This window comes from Schistocerca americana, chromosome 4 (genome assembly GCF_021461395.2).
Source record: "Schistocerca americana isolate TAMUIC-IGC-003095 chromosome 4, iqSchAmer2.1, whole genome shotgun sequence".
Classification (NCBI taxonomy): Eukaryota; Metazoa; Arthropoda; class Insecta; order Orthoptera; family Acrididae; genus Schistocerca; species Schistocerca americana.
The window spans coordinates 431,361,798-431,380,437 of record NC_060122.1 but is presented as its reverse complement, the minus strand read 5'-3'; positions in this window follow the sequence as shown (position 1 = coordinate 431,380,437).

Below are 18,640 nucleotides of genomic sequence, written 5' to 3'. Positions count from 1 at the left end.
ATGAGGAAGCAAAGACTGTTATACTCTCGGTTCAAAAGAGAACGCGCAAATGACGATAGAGGAAAGTTAACAGGAATTAGTGCGTCTGTAAAAATACCGATGAGCGAAGCTTACAACTACCACCCTCATACCTTAGGAATAAATCTTACCGAAAACCCAAGAAAATTCTAGGTCTACAAAAATTCGTTAACTGAGCCTAAGGTTTCTATCCAGTCATTCATTGACTAGTCTGGTGTGGCAGTAGATGATGTTAAAAGTAAAGCTGAAGTTTTAAATTTCTCATTTAAGAAATCTTTCACACAGGAGGAATGAAGTGGCACTGATTGATGTGTGTGTACATTTTCCATCGCTTATATTCAGCAGTTCTACATATATTAACATGTCCATGGAGATGAAAATAGGCTTCATCTGTCCACAGAATGTTCCATGGCCATTCATTACATACTTCCATTTTGACTTTCTGGCAGGTCAACGGGAGGTAACTCCTGAACGTGGGTGGCTTTGTATGGAAAGCAGCCCAGGATTTTTTGCAACATCTTATGCTCCATGCTCACAGGCATGCCCAACATTTGGGCAGTTCTCCATACATTGCATGTTTGCACACCACTGCTCGACCCCTTCTGCAAATGGTGTGGTCATATCTTGGATCAACTGCTTTTCCCCCTCTGTCACACCTCCTCATTTTCTGAAGATCCTTAGCAGATGTTGGACCAATGTATTTTTTATACCTTTGTGTGTCCAGAGCTTCTGCAGGGCTACTGGCATACAGTCACAGTTCCTGTAAAAGAGCTTTACGGGCAACACGAGATCCTTCTCTACATCTACATCTACATCTACATCCATACTCCGCAAGCCACCTGACTGTGTGGCGGAGGGTACATTGAGTACCTCTATCGGTTCTCCCTTCTATTCCAGTCTCGTATTGTTCGTGGAAAGAAGGATTGTTGGTATGCCTCTGTGTGGGCTCTAATCCCTCTGGTCTCTTCACGAGATATACGTAGAAGGGAGCAATATACTACTTGATTCCTCGGTGAAGGTATGTTCTCAAAACTTCAACAAAAGCCCGTCCCGAGCTACTGAGCGTCTCTCCTGCAGAGTCTTCCACTGGAGTTTATCTACCATCTCCGTAACGCTTTCGCGATTACTAAATGATCCTGTAACGAAGCGCGCTGCTCTCCGTTGGATCTTATCTATCTCTTCTATCAATCCTATTTGGTACAGGTCCCACACTGCTGAGCAGTACTCAAGCAGTGGGCGAACAAGCGTAGTGTAACCTACTTCCTTTGTTTTCGGATTGCATTTCCTTAGGATTCTTCCAATGAATCTCAGTCTGGCATCTGCTTTACCGACGATCAACTTTATATGATCATTCCATTTTAAATCACTCATAATGCATACTCCCAGATAATTTATGGAATTAACTGCTTACAGTTGCTGACCTGCTATATTGTAGCTAAATGATAAGGGATCTTTCTTTCTATGTATTCGCAGCACATTACACTTGTCTACATTGAGATTCAATTGCCATTCCCTGCACCATGCGTCAATTCGCTGCAGATCCTCCTGCATTTCAGTACTATTTTCCATTGTTACAACCTCTCGATATACCACAGCATCATCTGCAAAAAGCCTCAGTGAACTTCCGACGTCATCCACAAGGTCATTTATGTATATTGTGAATAGCAACGGTCCTATGACACTCCCCTGCAGCACACTTGAAATCACTCTTACTTCGGAAGACTTCTCCCCCTTGAGAATGACATGGTGCGTTCTGTTATCCCAGGAACTCTTCAATCCAATCACACAATTGGTCTGATAGTCCATATGCTCTTACTTTGTTCATTAAACGACTGTGGGGAACTGTAACCAACACCTTGCGGAAGTCAAGAAACACGGCATCTACCTGGGAACCCGTGTCTATGGTCCTCTGAGTCTCGTGGACGAATAGCGCGAGCTGGGTTTCACACGATCGTCTCTTTCGAAACCCATGCTGATTCCTACAGGGTAGATTTCTAGTCTCCAGAAAAGTCATTATAGTCGAACATAAGACGTGTACCAAAATTCTATAACTGATAGGCGTTAGAGATATAGGTCTATAGTTCTGCACATCTGTTCGACGTCCCTTCTTGAAAACGGGGATGATCTCCGCCCTTTTCCAATCCTTTGGAACGCTACGCTCTTCTAGAGACCTACGGTACACCGCTGCAAGAACGGGGGCGTACTCTGTGTAAAATCGAACTGGTATCCCATCAGGTCCAGCGGCCTTTCCTCTTTTGAGCGATTTTAATTGTTTCTCTATCCCTCTGTCGTCTATTTCGATATCTACCATTTTGTCATCTGTGCGACGATCTAGAGAAGGAACTACAGTGCAGTCTTCGTTTGTGAAACAGCTTTGGAAAAATACATTTAGTATTTCGGCCTTTAGTCTGTCATCCTCTGTTTCAGTACCATTTTGGTCACAGAGTGTCTGGACATTTTGTTTTGATCCACCTACCGCTTTGACGTAAGACCAAAATTTCTTAGGATTTTCTGCCAAGTCAGTACATAGAACTTTACTTTCGAATTCATTGAACGCCTCTCGCATAGCCCTCCTCACACTGCATTTCGCTTCGCGTAATTTTTGTTTGTCTGCAAGGCTTTGGCTATGTTTATATTTCCTGTGAAGTTCCCTTTGCTTCCGCAGCAGTTTTCTAACTCGATTGTTGTACCACGATGGCTCTTTTCCATCTCTTACGATTTTGCTTGGCACATACTCATATAACGCATATTGTACAATGGTTTTGAACTTTGTCCACTGATCCTCATCACTATCTGTACTTGAGACAAAACTTTTGTGTTGAGCCATCAGGTACTCTGAAATCTGCTTTTTGTAACTTTTGCTGAACAGAAAAATCTTCCTACCTTTTTTAATATTTCTATTTACGGCTGAAATCATCGATGCAGTAACCGCTTTATGATCGCTGATTCCCTGTTCTGCGTTAACTGTTTCAAATAGTTCTGGTCTGTTTGTCACCAGAAGGTCTAATATGTTATCGCCACGAGTCGGTTCTCTGTTTAACTGCTCAAGGTAATTTTCAGATAAAGCACTTAAAAAAATTTCACTGGATTCTTTGTCCCTGCCACCCGTTATGAACGTTTGAGTCTCCCAGTCTATATCCAGCAAATTAAAATCTCCACCCAGAACTATAACATGGTGGGGAAATCTACTCGAAATATTTTCCAAATTATCCTTCAGGTGTTCAGCCACAACAGCTGCTGAGCCAGGGGGCCCATAGAGACATCCAGTTGCCATGTCTGAGCCTGCTTTAACCGTGACGTTCACCCAAATTATTTCACATTTCGGATTTCCTTCGATACAATTGCACTTCTTATCGCTATAAACACGCCTCCCCCTTTACTGTCCAGCCTGTCTCTGTGGTATACATTCCAATCTGAGTTTAGAATTTCATTACTGTTTACATCCGGTTTCAGCCAACTTTCTGTCCCTAGTATTATGTGGGCATTGTGACCGTTTATTAATGAGAGCAGTTCTGGGACCTTTCTATAGACGCTCCTGCAGTTTACTATTAGCAGATTAATATTGTTATTCCCTGTTGCATTTTGCATACTCCTACCTTGCCGCGTCTCAGGAGGCGTCTTGTTGGGCCTAGGGAGGGAATTCTCTAACCTAAAAAACCCATATGTGCACTCCGCACATACTCCGCTACCCTTGTAGCCGCTTCCTGCGTGTAGTGCACGCCTGACCTATTCAGGGGGACCCTACATTTCTCCACCCGATAGCGGAGGTCAAGAAATTTGCACCCCAGATCTCCGCAGAATCGTCTGAGTCTCTCTGGTTTAACCCTTCCACTCGGCTCCAAATCAGAGTACCGTGATCGGATTCGGGAACGATACTACAAATAGTTAGCTCAGATTCCACCCCGCGAGCGAGGCTTTCCGCCTTCACCAACTCCGCCAACCGCCTGTATGAACTGAGGATGACCTCTGAACCCAGACGGCAGGAGTCATTGGTGCCGACATGAGCAACATTTTGCTTTTTTTTTTTATCTGGATGCCGTTTTTTCTTGATTAGAGGCAAGGGTTTTTGTTGGCAACATTTTGTAATTCAACCCAGTTTCATCACAGTTGTAAAGTTGATCGCCAGTATAACCTCCTTTATCGATGATTGTGTGCAGTTTCTTCTTAAAATCAGCGATAGCGGCTTCATCCCCGGTTAATGATTCGGCGCTGATGGCAATTTCACGAATGCCTTGCCGCTTCTTGAACCAATCCAGCGAGCCATCACTTCCGAGGAATTCTTGCTCCTTTCCTTCAATCAGCTCATAAAAAGTCGTCACTTTTTGACGAAGTAAAGGACCTGAAACTGGTACACCTTTGGCTCTTATTTGTCCGTGCCACAAAAATAAGGCCTCTTCTAACTGAGGATGTGCACCTTTTGTCATTGTTTTTCAAGATTTCACCGCACTGTCTGACGCTTGGATGGAACAAAATTGTTCAATTTCTGATTGATTTGTCTTCCAATTAGTAATCGTATTCTTACCGACGTTCAAATCCGCAGCATCTTTCGCGGGTGTCTCACCAACATCAATTCTCTGCAAAGCGCGAAGCTTTTGTTCCAACGGTATCACATTCTTTTTTCGTTTCGCGCCCGTAGGCACGGTCAGCGTTATCTCTCTCTCTCTTTTTTTTTTTTTTTTTTTTTTTTTTTTTTTAACCGACAGTCGCCTGATTCGTTTTTGGTTTTTGGCCTCTTTTGTCTCTGGATATTTTGAGGCATGTACTGAGAGTACGAAACGTTAAGTCGAGAACACACAGACGCACGACTTCACAACACTCGAAACGCACTAGACAAAGCTTTTGACTTTTTACATCAGGCTGTGGCAGCCATCGAATGAAAACTTTCGATACATCTATCCCCTCTACCCTATCCTACCCAAGCCCACGCGGCAACACAACAGTACGTTGTAAGTTCACTGTTAACTTATTAAACGTTCTACTTCGTCTGATGTACCGACAACAGGCAGGCGGAAAGTCTTTGGCGGCGCACTGCCATTGTCGATTTCGACAGGGCTACGTCGCGCTGCCAGCAACACTGTACATACAAGGAATTCCAATAGGTGGCAATGGCATGAAACCACGCAACACGAACACGAAACGCGCTAAAACTTCAGCCAAAACACGCACGAATTGAAGACACTCCCACTTTTGACACGCGCCAGTGCACTGATTAGCAATAGACTGCCGAAAAACACCAACGAATGCATGGCTCCAGGCGGAGACAAGTTGACTGTTGACAAGTGGCAGTCTAGCTAGCTAAAGGCGTAGCTGCGCGATGTATCAGATATCGCCAATCTGAGTCGCGGAAATCAGAAAAATTTGTTCGGATTTCGGATAAACGCGATTCGGATAAACGGGAGTTTACTGTATATCCACACAAAAAAATTATCCGAACGATATCCCTAATGAACAAAACGATCTCAATCATAAAAACTATCTAGAAAATTTTACTGACATTTTGGGAAATGTTGGATTAAAATCGCAGTAAACAGAAAACGAAAGATAACCATAGGTACAAATGACAGCAAAATTATAATAGCAATGAAACGCAACTAACAACACTGACTAGCAAAGATTACAGTCATTACACTGTAAGCCAGCCGCTGTGGCCGAGTGGTTCCAGGCGCTTCAGTCCGGAACCGCGCCGCTGCTACAGTCGCAGGTTCGAACCCTGTGTCGGGCATGGATGTGTGTGATGTCCTTAGGTTAGTTAGGTTTAAGTAGTTCTAGGTCTAGGGGACTGATGACCTCAGATGTTAAGTCCCATAGTGCTGAGAACCATTTGGCCATTACACTGTAAACATAAACACCACCAACTAAACTGTCAGTCCAGTTGTTAAAAGTAGTTCACGAAAATATTCTATACAAACAAAGCTTACACGATTATAACTATCTAGGAATAAATGGACAGTTTACAGTTTACTCAGTGATGCAGTATAGACGTCTATTCCAACTAGATGTAAGTATGTATGTAAACTGACCTTTCTGTACATCTTTTATAAAGGAAAGTCACCCACCAAATGTAACATTTACAGTTTTACTTGAGAGTGGCATTATAACAGAAACAAGCATGCCGTAAAGAAGAAGCATTAGTAATTAAACTATTTGCAGGGTACCTGGAATTATTCACTACAAAATGTCATATTATAACATATTCTATGCTGTGGTCCCAGCTGTAACGAAAATAGCCAGTAAGTTTCATTAGTGCTGGCCTAGGGAGTCTATTAGATAACTTTGTAATGAGACACCCACATCAGTCACAAAGAGGTCTTCTTGGCCCAGTCGGAAATACAGGAGCTGTTGGATGAAATTGCCGAATTCTGTTTTGGCATTTCCCACAAATGGGCTGAGTATAGCTGTCAGGTTTTTTACTAATTAGTATGTTGGTGTACTGATGTTGCTAACATCTAGCTGGAGTGGCTTTCCTTCTTCGTGGACGCTAGATAGTCTGTAAAGTCCAGGCAGTGCAGCAGCTCGTGAATGAAGTCTCTGTAGCGTCTTATTTTGAAATGTGTGTTGGGGAAGCATGATGACCTTCCCCATTACCTGGTTTGTAGTAGCGTCTTCTATTCTCCTGGAGGCATCATCCTCTAATAAGCTGTAAATTTCTACCCTGTGTAGTTGATGATGTAGCATGGCCATAGTACTTCCTATGCCTGCTGGAAGGATGACTGTCTCAGAATCTTCTCGGAAACTCGTAACTGTTTTTTTCCCCCCTACCTTGGAGATGTTATGCCATTGATGGAACAGCCATAGTAAGTGTATTGTATGTTCCACATTGTATTTCCTCCACAGCATACCGTGTAAGTGCAACAGTATCCGGTTCCACTGGCTGCTGGCTTCATAACAACACATTCTCATCCTTTTCAGTTGCCGTTGTGGGAGAAGATTCCCACACGGACCACCACTGTACTTTCACCATGCTCAAGGCTGGATCCCAGATCTTACTTAATTAAAAACCACTGTATTAAACAATGAAAAATGCAGGATGGAATAAAGGAGTCTGGCCTCAGCTGCCAAAGACAATGGCCATATGAGTGTGAGTTGCGTGAATGTGGGTGTGTATGTTGTCTAGTGCACAAGGTCTTTTGGCCAAAAGCTTAACTTGCAGCAGTCTTTTTGTCATGCCTATCTGTAATTCACCATCTCCAAAATATGGTGAGTAGCAACCTATCTTTTTCATAATATTGTCTTTATTTATTAGTTCCTCATGTAGTCAGATCTCTAAAGCCTCTTTTAGTACGCAATACCAGAAGGTGTGAGACTCTTGCAATAGCTTAATGGCATCGTAATTCATGATATGTTCATGGGAAATTCAATGCTCAGCATAGCACGCAGTTCATGCCCATCAGAGGTACTTGCCTCCCTTGTGCCATCTGCTTTGCTGCATTTGTCTGTAGACATCAAGGAAGTCGAAGTAATATCTGCACTGTCAGAGAAAATCTCTCTTCCGCTAATCGTGATCTCTTAATGTAACTTTTCTCTCTCTATTTGAAAATTATTGTTTTATCCACAAACTAATCATCTCTGAAAACATAGTCTATAGTTAAGCCTTCTTCAAATCCACTCACATTTTAAAATGTATCCGCTTGTTTCTACCGCCAGTTGATTGGTTGAATAATTAAAGGAACCAAACTAAACTATATGATCAAAAGTATCCGGACACCTGGCTGAAAATGAATTACAAGTTCGTGGCGCCCTCCATCGGTAAGCCGGCCGGAGTGGCCGTGCGGTTCTAGGCACTACAGTCTGGTACCAAACGACCGTTACAGTCGCAGGTTCGAATCCTGCCTCGGGTATGGATGTGTGTGGTGTCCTTAGGTTAGTTAGGTTTAATTAGTTTTAAGTTCTAGGGGACTAATGACCTCAGAAGTTAAGTCACATAGTGCTCAGAGCCATTTGAACCATTTTTTTCCATCGGTAATGCTGGAATTCAGTATGGTGTTGGCCCACCCCTAGCCTTGATGACAACTTCCACTCTCGCAGGCATACCTTCAATTAGGTTCTGAAAGGTTTCTTGGCGAATGGCAACCCATTCTTTATGGAGTGCTGCACTGAGGAGAGGTATCGATGTCGGTCAGTGATGCCTGGTGTGAAGTGAGCGTTCCAAAAGATCCCAAAGGTGGACTATAGGATTCGAGTCAGGACTCTGTGCAGACCAGTCCAATACAGGGATGTTATTCTCGTGTAACCACTCTGCCAAAGACTGTGCATTATGAACAGGTGCTCTATCGTGTTGAAAGATGAAACTGCCATCCCCGATTTGCTCTTCAACACTGGGCAGCAAGAAGGTGCTTAAAACGTCACTATTGGCCTGTGCTGTGATAGTGCCACGCAAAACAACAATGAGTGCAAGGCCCCCCCCCCCCATAAAAAACACGAGCACACCATAACACAACTACCCCTGTATTTTATTGTTGGCACTACACCCGCTGGCAGATGACGTTCACTGGGCGTTCGCCATACCCATACCCTGCCATTGGATCGCCACATTGTTTACCGTGATTCGTTACTCCACACTGTATTTTTCCACTGTTCAGTCATCCAATGTTAACGCCAAGCGAGGTATCGTTTAGCATTTACCGGCGTGATGTGTGGCTTATGAGCAGCTGATCCAAGTTTTCTCACCTTCCGCCTAAGTGTCATAGTACTTGCAGTGGATCCTGATGCAGTTTGGAATTTCTGTGTGATTGCCTGGATAGATGTCTGTCTCTTCAAATCTCGGCGGTTCTGTCAGTCAACAGATGAGGTTGGCCTGTACTCTTTTCTGCTGTATGTGTCCCTTCGCATTTCCACTTCACTATCACATCGGAAGCAGTGGACCTAGGGATGTTTACGAGTGTGGAAATCTCGCATACAGACGTATGACAAGTGACATCCAATCACCTGACCACGTTCGAAGCCCGTGAGTTCGGCAGAGCACCTCATTTTGCTCTCTCACGATGTCTAATAACTACTGAGGTCGCTGATATGGGGTACCTGGCAGTAGGTGGCAGAAAAATGCACGTATATAAAACACGTATGTTTTTGGGGATGTCCAGATACTTTTGATCACATAGTGTTGTAGGTCATCAGTCCCTTTTTCCTCGAACAGATAAGTCTACATGACTGTACATCAGAGATGGCCTACCATGTAAAACCAAAGGGAAGAAAACTCCAAGATCTACCAAATGTCAACGAATGCTAGATAAGGGACAAAACAAACACAGACAGGGCAAGAGAAGCATAGATAGACAAAAGACAAACAAGTCAAACAGACCACTCATGAGAGCAAAGGAATTGTGAAAGGTGAGGTACGATGAGGGCCAGGGCCAAGCCCTGACAGCTGCACCCCAAATGTGGGCAGAGGGGGCAACAGTGTGTTCTGACAACCCCTTAATGGGCCAATAAGGTTAAGTGGCCTCCCTTAAAGAGAGTAGTAAAAGCCCCCTTCGCAAATAAAATGTAAAACTAAGTAGGCTGCTGAGGCATTGTCTCCTAACACCAGCATTAGTGAGCCAGGGAGGATAAGAGTCCGCTGCAGGGTGGCTAGGTAGAGACAGTTGAGCAAAATGTCAAACAGGAACCACAATGCCAGTGGAATGGATTATTGAGATGCAGGAGATGACTATGACTCAGTCAAATATTGCTGATCTGTAACCAGCAAAGGATGGTAGAGTAATTGGGAGAGGCCTGCATGGAGGACCTCCACAGAATCATAGTCTGCTTTATCACCCACATTTTTTTTGGATGAAGTCAGAGTGAGCCATTCTGTATTCCAGATCCCTAAAACTTGATGGAGTAATACTGACTGGAGATATGTTTCCGAGATACAGATCTCAAGGGTCAGCTTATTGGTAGCCTGGTTGCCCAAGCTATCAGCAAGTTCATTCCCAAGGATCCCAACGTGGCACAGGATCCAAATTGAAGGTCACTGAGCGTCCACATTGTTCAGGGGCATACAGGGAATCCTGGGTAGCCATGACCAAGGGACAGTGGGGGGAACAGTGGTCAAGAGCTTGCCCACTGCTGGAGTCACAGCAGAGTAAGGACTCACTGGTGCAGGAACGGGTATCCTCAAAAGATGGCTACCAACTCAGCAGTGAACACACTACAGTCATCTGGTAAGGAATGTATTTCAGTACACCCGACCTTAGTATAAGCAAAGCCTACATGACCAGCAACCATCGAGCCAGCGCTATATACTACTTATGAAACCTGGAATGTGCCAAGAATGGAGAAAAATTGGTGGCAGTGGGCCTCAAACTGAACAGAGTTTTTCTGATTTTGTGAAAGGTCAAGACAAAGCTGTCGCCAACAGATGCACCACGGACGTGTACATAAGTGGGCCTAGAGGAGAGATGGTACAGGAAACAACTTGAGTTCAGAGAGGAGGGACTAGAAGTGGATTACGATCGTAATCCCCAATCGGAGCCACCATTGCAGGAGGTGGATTTCAGTGTTTCAAAAGAGGAGATAGTAGTTCAAATGCTTGGGGGAGCTGTGAATGTTTGTAGCATAATTGACAAGCTGCTGTTGGCGCCTGATCTGTAATAGTGAGAACCCAGTCTCCACAAGTAAGCTGTTTACATGCCTAGCTTGAAAGCCTCCTGTCACAAGTTGAAACCTGCTGTGGTGTATTGGATCCCGTGTCTGCATTGCTGAGGGCAATGCCAAACTATGTGTCAGACTCCCATAATCAAGATGGGACTGTATATGGCTTAGTAAAGCTGCAGAAAGGTAGTGCGATCTGCAGCCCTGCTGGTGTCACTCAGACAATGAAGTGTATTAAGGGGCTCTGGAAAGGCTCAAAATCATGAAAAGTTCAATTTTTACTTTTTTGCGTTTTCTGAATCTGCAGACTATTACCTTTTAATAGATATATAATTTATTCAATTCCGAAGACTCCAACTATTTTTAAATTTTTTTTGAAATGTGTTCTACATGGGCGTGACCCACTGTGGCGCTGTTAAACTGCTGTCAAATGGTGTTATTATTAACGTCCGTGTTCATCAGGTACATTTTAGTGATGTGAGATAAAGTATGTGTTATGGCTAACCTGTGATGGTTCAATATATATCGCTGGTGTGATTGTCGATTGTTTCATGTTTCTTTACTCTGTCGTTATCTCGAAAATATTTGTAATTAATTCTGTTTCTTGAGTCTCTGTTTTGTTGAAGTATAATAATGAGTAAAAGTAAAGTTATTAGAAATCCTCTGAAGGCTTTTAAGAAAAGGAGAAATGTTGGAAAGCCAAAGGTATGTGTTATTACTGTAAACAATAAAGACGATAACCAAGTGAGTGAACCTAACCTCTCAAGTACACCTGCCCATAGCAGTCAAAGTGGGAAAGAAAATACTTCACAGAAGAAGCTTGGTTCAATGAGTGAAAACTATGAATGTTTTATGGGCGAATCGGATGTGAATGAAATATTTGATATGTCAGTTCTCAAAGGAATTTTTTCAAACTGTGTAAGATGTATTCATTGTAGTGAAGTTGGTCTGGAACTCTCCATAATAAAGCACCTAGGACTTGCTAGTGAAATACAACTGAAATGTGATAAGTGTTCATACATGACCACCTTTTGGAACAGTGTTGCAGTAACTGCAACTGAAGAAAATGGTAGCAAAATCTACGAACACAACAACGAGCGATGCTTGCTTTAGACAAGGAACGCCTTCGGGCTGCAGACAGGGCTGTAAAGAGTCTAGAAATACAAGCAAGAGTAAACAGGAGGAGGAACAAGAGGAAGCTGGAGGAGGAGTTTGCAGAGGATGAAGATAATCCATCCTATGGACCTGGAATGCACTAAAAAGTTAATCCAATCTTTGTCGCTCGATTCCCAAAACTTTTATTTTCTCATACTAATTACATGTTTTCTAAGGATCTTCCAAACATATTTGTTTCAAACTTTCAGTAAATGTTACACAGTACCTTCTGCATAATTTAACACAGCCTTTTTCCAAAAAACTGTATATTTTTGAATATATAAATAAAAAATTGCAAAAAAATGTTGTGAATTTTCATTACAATTGAAAAAAAATCATCTTTAATAACTGAACTAAAATTTTGTAAAACACCTGTGTTAAGTTGTAGCCCATATTCCAATAAATAATCTGTAAAAAGTTCAACTTCCTACCTCAAATACTTTGTGAGGAAAGATGTAATTTATAAGCGTTATTTTAACATTGCAAGTATAGGGCGTTCCAGAGCTCCTTAAGATACAGCCAGCACTATCAATTCTACCACTTAAGCTGGCGATGACAGGGAATTCACATCAACCGAGCATCAAAGACCAGTTTTAAAAGTGACAAATCTCCACCACATTGAGTAGTTGGTCATCGAGGTAAAGTTCTGGTTGTGGGTGAATGGTACAACATTGACAGAAGTGTATGACATGAGTCTTGGTGGCTGAAAACTGAAAGCCATGAGTGAGGGCCCATGCTGCACGATTCATATGGAACCTTGCAGTTGATGTTCAGCAACTTCAACACTAGAGGAGCATTAGTAGAGGCAAAAGTCGTCAACATACGAGGAGAGTGGTACTGAGGACTGCAAAGCTGCTATTAGACCATTGATATCTACTAGAAAGAGAGGGACACTCAGTATAGAACCCTGCAGGAACTCATTCTCTTGGATATGTACAGTCCTGTGGGAGGTACCAACTTGAACCCGACAAATATGATAAGACAAGAATTTCTGGATAAAAATCGGGAGCAGACACCAGAGGCCTCACTCACGTGAGGTAGTGAGGATGTGGTGTCACAAGTCTTCTGCAGGTCGAAGAAGACGGCTATAAGTTGTTGACATTGGATAAAAGTTGTTGGGATAGCAGACCCAAGGTAAACCAAATTATAGTAGTTGAAAGGCCTTGGTAGATAATCCTCAGATGCAGAGGCTCAAGCATAATGCAGAGCAAAATGTTCAGGGACAGTATCTGCGTCAATGTAGACAGTACCATTCAAGGTAATACCAAGTACATCTACAGGTGTCTCTTATTCATAGAGATGTCTGGTCATTGCCAAATCCTGTGAAGGAGAGGTATGTGATCCAATTGTTGAAACGTACCATTCCCAGCATTCTCATTTTCGTTTTATTATTGAGCAGGTGTTCAGGGGAGTGACACTGAGGGAGGGAAAGGAAGATCGAGAAGTTATCACTACCAGACAGTTCATCATAGACTCGTCAGTTGATGACTGGGAGAAGACAAGGCCTACAAATGGAAAGGTCACTGGCTGAGAAAGTTTCGTGCATCACATTAAAGTGTGTGGGGGCACCGGTATTCAAGTGGCAAAGGTAAAGTTGTGCCAGTAAGTTTACAAGATCTTTACCGCAGCTTGCGATCATTGTACCACACCACAAATGGTTATGGGCATTGAAATCACTGAAGATTGTGAAAGTTGGGGGGAGCTGAGAAACGAATACGGACAGAATGTTCTGATTCACTTCACCACCCGAGATAAACAATGCCAAGAGTAATATCCTGATATGCCCTTACCTAACAGCCATAGACTCCAAAAGTGTATTAAGAAGCACAAGTTTGCTATATAGAGTGTCCAAAACATATGCACAAACTCTGCCTGACACTCAGCCATAGATAGCAGAATTCTTATAATATCTCCGGTATCCACGAAGGTTCCTGATTGGTAATGTAGAAGGCAGGGAAACTTCTTGAAATAAGTCATAGCTCAGCCATGTGGTGGAAGAAAACACTCCTATTCCATTGGCAAATAACGTTGTCGATGTATATAAGGCAATGAAGGGACCAAGGATCACCTGCAGCCAATGGTTGAGGGGTTATGGGATCAACACACGTAGTTTCTGGGTTACATTGTGTAGTGTGACCTGGACCCTCAGGGGCCACCAGAATCTCTGTCTCGTCCACAGGAGTCGAATCCTTAGAGGATTTGGATGATTGTGAGAGATTCAGTTTCATATAATGATGATGATCACGATGCTCTGTAACTATTAGGGTGTGGCTCCATCAGCCACTGGCTGGTGTCTGGCTGTAGACAGGTAGAAACCTTGGAGGGAAGTGTCCCGAGGGACTCCATCCTGGTGAGAGAAGCCAGAGAAAGATGATTTGTCTCTAGCTGAGAGGTAGGGACCAATGTTCCTGGTGTGTGGGAAGATGTGGGGGAAGCAGCAACCATCAGGCAGGCAGGCATGGCCGAGCAACCCTGAGGGCCCATTGTAAGGGGTGTAACAGGTGGGAGTACCATTGTCTGTAGCATGTGACACTGTTATACATGCAGGGTGCAAGCACTTATACGTGGGGGGCATATGGTTTCACATCACCTCGGTATATCATCACTTTGACCTTATCAGACAATGAACTGCTCCCAAAGCCCAAGATGAAGGAATTGGTAGCAATGCTATTGTCCTTTGGACCGCTAGGGATGTGAAGGTCAAAGTGTACACCCCGTTGCTCCAAGTTGAGATACAACTCACTGTCAGGTGGAAAAAGCAAGTCTCAGTGGAAAATGATGCCCTGAACTATATTTAGACTATTGTGGGTAGTGACAGTCGTTGGTATATCATCCAGCTTGTCATAGGCAAGCAGCATCTGTGACTGGGCATGAGATGCTGTTTTGATCAAAATTGACCTGATTTTCATTTTAGAGACGTTTACCACTTCCCAAGGCTTTTCTTCAATGATCTCCACAAAGAATAAGGGCTTTGTAACCAAGAAGAAACCCTCATCAGACCTTGTGAAAACCAAGTATTGGGAGGAGTATTTCTCTGCTTGCTGCTCAGGCCTATGTTCTTCCCATGGTGTAGCCAGGGAAGGAAACATTTTCGGATCATATCTCTCTACATTAAATGAACACTTTCCTTCCATAGTTACATCAGGGGCCATATGGCCTCCAGTGGGAGACAACACCAGCCACATCATTAATAGCTCATTCACCATGGTGCCATCCACTCCGAATACGGGCTCTCCCCATGGGTGCCACCCAACCCCAGCAATGGCTAACTGGCCAATAATCCATTGCTCAGAGTCCCCTTGCTCCAGTAACGATGGGCACGTACTCCTCGGAGTACACAGGGCATTCTCAGTTTGGGCACCAAAAGTTTGATCTCTCCGTGGCCAGGGGGCCACCACTCTGCAGGTACTTGACGACCCCCCCCCCCCCCAAATGGGATGGCTACTGTGCTGGGTTTTGGATGTACTACCTTATCAAAGAGAAGGGTGCAAAGGTGGAAAGACACCAATGTGGGACATACACTGCATTATTGGCATTCCCTGCACAATCTGCACTTCTAGAGAATTTTGAAAAAAGGTGGCAGGTCAAACGGAGCAATGGGGACCACATGCTTATTTAATGAAAAGTTGGAGAGAACACCGAAAGTGGAAACTCAAATCTCCAATCATAAACCATGTCCAAGCAGGGTTTGCACCAAGAAAGTCATCTGGCGGAGAGGTAGAGGGGGAAAGGGATTGTGTTAGTATATGCTTGTGGCACAGAAAGTAAGTAATGGTGCAAAGGCCGGGGCCCTGTGATAGCAAAGCACATACTCACTAAAGATATCAGCCATGTAGTAAGAAGTTGGGTCTCTGGTGGAACTTTCTATTTATGACAATCTCTTACGAAAGTGGAAGTAGTTCTCATAATATCCAATGAGGTGCAGCACTACAGGCTTGAACAGTGCTTTACACTAGAAACATGGCTGGCAGCTGCAATCTGAGCATCACTCTAGTAACAGAAAATGCATGAACAATCTACAGTAAAGGAAAACTGACACAGACTGTTTGAAGACATTCAAAGGAGAAAGCACTCTGATTATTATTTGAAGCAGATATCAAGAAACTGGAAGTTGAAACTCGTGAAATTATCAATAAAAAGGGAGAATGGAATAATGCTGCACATGAGTATGTGGTGACTAAGGTGGTCGCATGGCTGGCAACCGCAATCAGCTGACAGAACGCAAGTGTCAACGAGGTTCACATGCTGGCTGCGAGAAGTGCTGACATGTACTTACTCCTTGCAGTGGCGCGCGAGCATTCCATGACTTTTAAATGATGTGCTATGTTATAATTGCTCCGTTGCTGATTTCACAGAACGTTTCTGGGGAGTTCTACCCAAGTTTTCTGTAATGTTCCATTGGTTATTATTGTGTAATCACTGCCTATGTTATGTATTCTTTCCTGAGTGATCTTCAATAAAAAAAATGATAAACATAGAAGACGTACTTCTTCCACAATAAGAACATGATAATTAGTCGCGAGCCTAACGCACAGTTGGAATGCGACATCTGGTGACCCCGACGTGATTGTGGCTAAGGAGACGATTCATCAGGACCAAGAAAGTAATATTCGTTAGCGATACACCAGAAACTCCCGTGATTTCAAGACTGGCAGTATGACTACCACCATTCTGGCCTCAAAACCCTGTGTTATGGTTCGCGCAAGTTGAGGTGAGTTTTCTTTGTGCAGGTGTGACATCCGATTCCACCAACTTTGCATTGGTAGTGAGCCAATTAGACCATCGATACACTGCTGAAGTGCAGGATATTATAACTTCGCCACCCAACACAGAGGCCTACATGAAACTCAAGACCGAGTTAATTCGACGTGTATCTGCCTCACAAGAAGAGAGGGTACGGCAGATTCTAACACAGGAGGACACTGGAGACAAAAAACCGTCCCAATACCTCCACCACCTGAGGAGAAAAGTCGATGCAGGCACGGTCCCGGATATGCTACTTTGTATATTATGGAGCAGTAGATTGCCAGCCCAAGCAAAAGCCATCATCATGTCACAAACCAATATGTCGATTGAGGCCATAGCCAATCTCATTGAGCATATTCAAGACGCAATTGTGCCTGCTTCCTATTCTGAACCATCGTCAGCATGTTCCAGTGCTTTGATGGGAACTAAACCTGACTAAAATAGTCTCACAAGTAAAGTGGAAACACTTAACAAACAACTGAACAAGAACTTATTAAGCAAGGTCGACGCCCTCAGTAGACAAATGAATGAATTGCTCGCTGACTGGAATGTTAAAGGACAGTTCTGATGGAGATCCTAAAGCCACTCTTCTTTGTGCAAGCACTCCTCTGTTGACGCGCCACCTACTAACGTGTGTTGGTATCATCAGTGATATGGAGAACAAGCACACAAATGTAATCTGCCTTGTGCACGTACCAGCAACAAACATCATGCGGAAGTAAGCACATTGGGCAGATCTTCTGTATGTCTATTCATAACGGACTGCAAAACGGGCCGAAAGTTTTTGATCTATATCGGATACGACGTCAGCATTCTAAGATGCAATAAGCTACATAAATACCATCTGGCCGCCACATTGCAACTGTCGGCCGCTAATAACTCTGCAAGCATGACTTATGGAGCACAGCATTTGGAACTAGACCTCGGACTGAGACATTCTTTGGTGTGGAACTTCAGAGTCGCAGATGTGATAGAGCCTATCATCGGCGCAGACATCTTGGCGCAATACCGCGTGATATTGCCAATGCTCGGCTGCTGGACACAGACACAAGGCTGTCCACCACTGTATTCCGGTGCCACGCTGCAACTTACAACACCAAGGCGATCCAGGCTGTGGACGACAGGTACTCTAAGCTGCTAGCGCTGTTCCCTGCTCTCACAAGGCCTCCAGGAGCCCCACAAAAGGAATGTCATGATACAGTACACTACATTAATATGACGTCTGCCCCCCCCCCCCCCCCCAATTTTATGCAGACCCAGACGATTAGCTCCCGACCGGTACGCGGTCACTAAGGCAGAGTTTGATGCTATGCTGGCTGAGGGCATTATCCGCCTGTCTAGTGGGGTGTGGTTGTCACTCTTGCATTTGGTGCCTAAAAAGAACTGCATGTGGCGGCTGTGCGGCGACTACCAAGCCTTAAACGCGAGAACAATTCCAGACCGCTATCCAGTGCCTCTCCTAAAAGACTACCATCACGCATTGTGTGGCAAACAGGTGTTTAGTGTGCTGGATTGTGCCAAAGCATACACACAAATTTCAGTTGCTGAGAAAGATATTTCGAAGACAGACATTACAACGCCTTTTGGCTTGTTCGAAAGTTTATTTATGACGCTTGGACTGAGAAATGCTGCACAAACATGGCAACGATTCATTGATTCTGTATTACGAGGGTTACCATGTTGTTTTGCCTACCTAGACGACATACTTGTCTTCTCAATGATGCCAGAGGAACATGAACAGCATCTCATTGAAGTGTGTGTTGGGAGAACTGGAGATAACGTTTTTGGGTCACCTAATTTCTCCTGCAGGATCGCGCCCGTTGCCAGAGAAAGTTAAGGCCATTCCTCGCCCAGAGACAACCAAAGAATTCGTAGATTCTCAGAATTCTCAATTTTTATCGATGCCATCTGCCACATGCGGCAGAACTTCAAGAACCACTTACACCAGCGCTGGCCGGTCCTAAAAAAAAAGGCAAAGTACCTGTGCAGTGGTCACAGACAATGATAGATGCTTTCAAAACCGCCGAGAAAAGCATAGCTGAGGCAACGCTTCTTGCACACCCTGCTTTAGATGCGCCTCTTGCACTCGTGGTCGATTCTAGCCAGGTGGTCATTGGTGCAGCATTGCAGCAATATGTGGACGAAACCT